At 54.5% G+C, this 3,663-nt stretch overlaps 1 pseudogene; it reads left to right on the forward strand.

Annotated features, from left to right (window-relative positions):
• LOC143350971 (large subunit ribosomal RNA) overlaps positions 1–258 on the forward strand; it is a 3,135-nt pseudogene extending 2,877 nt beyond the window's left edge.
• Positions 259–3,663: the final 3,405 nt, after the last annotated feature.

The raw sequence follows: 3,663 nt of genomic DNA on the forward strand, positions 1-3,663 counted from the left end.
GGGAATCCGACTGTCTAATTAAAACAAAGCATTGCGATGGCCCCCAAGGGTGTTGACGCAATGTGATTTCTGCCCAGTGCTCTGAATGTCAACGTGAAGAAATTCAAAAAAGCGCGGGTAAACGGCGGGAGTAACTATGACTCTCTTAAGGTAGCCAAATGCCTCGTCATCTAATTAGTGACGCGCATGAATGGATTAACGAGATTCCCACTGTCCCTATCTACTTGAATGCCAAAGTCATGCGAACGCTTTATACGCTAGCAAGACTTGCTCGATCAAACTGGGGATTGGGACACAGAACCATGCGTACTTTGTACAAAGGTCTCTTCGTCCCGATCACGACATACGCCGCCGCCGGATGGGTAGACATGCTCACCTCTGTGACAAGAACTAAACTTGCCAGGGCGCAGAGACATGTTTTGCTCGCCGTCACCAAGGCCTATCGTACGGTATCTACCGACGCGATCACTGTGATCGCCGGGACGATGCCGATAGACTTGGTGTTAGTGGAGCGCGCGTGTGCATACCAGATTAGAAGACAAATCAATATCGAAGTCGGAAATTGTCGAATAAGTCGAGCCGATTTGGCGGCTGGAGAAGTAACCGCTGCTCAGGCGAAAGCCTTGGTGCGAGCGGAACTTCTCAATATGTGGCAAACGAGATGGTCGTCATCGGAGAAAGGTAGGGTCACCTACCGCTACTTCTCTGATGTATCTGACCGTCTCAATGCAAGCTGGGTGATCTTGGATCACTACGTAGTACAATGTTCGAGTGAGGGCGCTTGCCACGGTAAGCTATTTGCTCGGACGTAGGGCGGAACCGTCCGGTGTGAGCACTTGCGTATTTGCGGGATGAGTAACCATGATGTCCTCTGAGCCAGGAGTATAGGCCTGAGTTCGGAGGAAGTACCTATGACTCTGCTCAAGCTAGCCAAATGCCTCGTCATCTAATTAGTGACGCGCATGAATGGATTAACGAGATTCCCACTGTCCCTATCTACTGGCGTCTAGAAGCCGTCCGGGCGTATAGCTTGCTATACGGCACCAGGATCGCATGTGCCAACCCCTCCTCCACGCGGTGGACGCTGCAAACGGCATTTATGCCGGCCAACGGGGCTCTGGTTTCGGCAGGGGCGGTGCAGGGGCACACCGTATGGGAGTAGCGACCCCACCTACCCGAGCAAGACGTGATCCGTCATTCGTTCTGTGCAAAACAGAGATGTCAGGAAGGAGTGGTGTCAGGAAAGCAAAGAGAGATGGGGAAGCATTATGACTAGCGTATACTTAACACCTGGGGGCTTCGGCCCCCATTTCACGTTAAGGCTTATTGGAGAAGGCGTATATTGTACAAAAAAGGGGCTATATGCCCCTTTTTCACTTTAAGGAACTTTTCGAAGCTCCTACTCGAACACCTAGAGCTTCTCCAAGAAAGACCTAACTCATACCAGGGGGCTATAAGCCCCCTTTTTTTTGCTTTAATGCTTTTCCGAGGAGGCGATCCTGACACCAGAAATCAAAAAGGGGGCTATATGCCCCCTTTTCACGTTGAGCAAAGTAAAAAGACCAGAAAGAGACACGAAACGACGTCTGTATGCGTCCCCAAAAGCAATACGCCGCTGGGAAAAGCAATACGCCGCTGGGCTTGGCAGAACCCAGCACACCAAAACATCTGGTGGCAGACGTCGTAATGCCAGACGAATGACGGAAGGAGGCCACCGTAGAAGTAGCTGAGCTGCTCCCTACTGCCTGAAGGTGTCGGCTGGGAAACCACGCTAGTATCCTAGGTAGGGAGACGGGCCTCGAAACGTGGATCGCTCCCCTGGCCATTAGAAGACTCCGCCTAGACCAGCTCAACTCCGAGCTGTAAACCGGTGGTGTACGGCTCTGTCAGACTCGGAGTCCTTGCCATACGGACGCTGCATATAGGAAGGATATGCAGCGTATGACGAAAACACTGAAAGGTACGCCAACGACGAAAGACAACATGTATTTATACATGTAAGACCGTCGTCGCGCTGCTGACAGCAGCTCCCGTCGTTGGCGATGGCAAAAGGACGCTGAAGCGTCAAGAGCATAGTTAATGATGGCAAAGTGAGTTCTACTAGTCGTGCTAAGGACGAGTCCCACGTTTTGGAGCTAATGCTACAGGGACATGATGCCCGAGGTCATGTCCTAGTTACGCAGCGGGTTCCCTGCAAAAACAGGGAGCAGAAACCGGGCGTAGCGAAGCAGAGGGAACATCTGCTTGAGGTTTGTTCCCCACGTGTTTGCCGTGCGTGGCGACCTGTGTCGGCGGAAAGGAGGATCCTGGGATCTGAGGGCCCTCTCTCCTGCGGGAGTGTAGCTGCCCAACACGTACCTTTGGCCTCTGCTTCGTCTAGACAGGCGGCTAGGCGAGAAAAGCAGCCCTGTGCCTAGTCAATCGGCTCGGAACACCACTCGTGGGTTCTATTGGGCGAGGAAGTGAACCTAGGAGTCCGGGGAAAGCCCGGTCGGCCTTTGTTCGCGGACTATATCCCGGGTGCAAGTCCTAACCCAGGCGGAGCCGGGTTCCAATTGAGGGTCCATGGAGGCCGGGACACACGCCGGGACGAAACAGTTTCCAAGTAAGCATGGATCCTAAAATTAAACTAACCCCCATAGATGCCTCGGTACCCCGCAAGGGGGAAAAGGGAGTCAAGGAGGCCGCTGTCGCTGCTCCCGGCAGAACGACGGCGGTGAGTAAGAGAGCTGGGGTGGTTTCACCACCTCAGAAAAAGGCGAAGGCGGTTGAAGCGGGTAAGGGCGCTAAAACGCCCCCCGGCACCAGACCCCCAACGCGAAAGACGGCTACACCACCAAAGCCGGCAGGTGAGACATCCCCTGTAATCAAAAAGGATGTCAAGAAGGACGGATCGGGGACACCACCCCGTACAACTCCACCACCGAAGAAGCCGGAGGCCAAAAAGCCGAAGGCAACTTCTGAAGGCAACGCCACGTCTTCGGACGGAGGAAAGGGCCATGGAGTCGACGACGACGGTTGGATAACCGTCGTCAAGAAGGAGCAGCCGCAGAGGGCGGAGAAAGCCCGGAAAAGCGGCGAGAACATGCCAGGAAAGGTGTCGGCGGAGGCGGCACCTGGTCCTTCGAACAGGCCTCTCGACAAAATTAGTGGAGAGGCCTCGAAACTGTTCAAGGGTATCCGGACCAGCTGTCTTGGAAAAGAATCCAGGCTCAGCAAGGAGACCGGAGCCTTGATCGTTGGCAACGCGGCAGCTCTCTACGAGCTAGTCCAGGAGGTTCTTATTCAGAACTCTTTCCTAAAAGGACAGCTCGCGGCGATCCGGCAAGAGGTGAGAGCCTCCCAGAGGATCGCGGAGAGGGTTGCCCCGACGGTTTCACAGACGACGGGTTCCCGTCCGACTGCGAAACCTGTACCAGTTCGTGCGGCAACGACCTACGCGCAAGCGGTAAAGGTCGACGCCAACCGAGTTTCCCCGGAAGCGGTTAAACCACCACGACACGTGGTGCGAATTTTCCCGCCGAAAGGGAAAGGACAGAACAGCGAAGTAACCAAACAAACTGTTCTGTCCCTGGTTAAGCCGGCGAAAGCCAAGATCCGCGTTAGGTCTGTCCGACGCATCCACTCCGGTGGCATAGCCGTCGAGACCGAGCGCAAGGAGGA

Source organism: Colletes latitarsis, unplaced genomic scaffold, assembly GCF_051014445.1.
Source record: "Colletes latitarsis isolate SP2378_abdomen unplaced genomic scaffold, iyColLati1 scaffold0049, whole genome shotgun sequence".
NCBI lineage: Eukaryota > Metazoa > Arthropoda > Insecta > Hymenoptera > Colletidae > Colletes > Colletes latitarsis.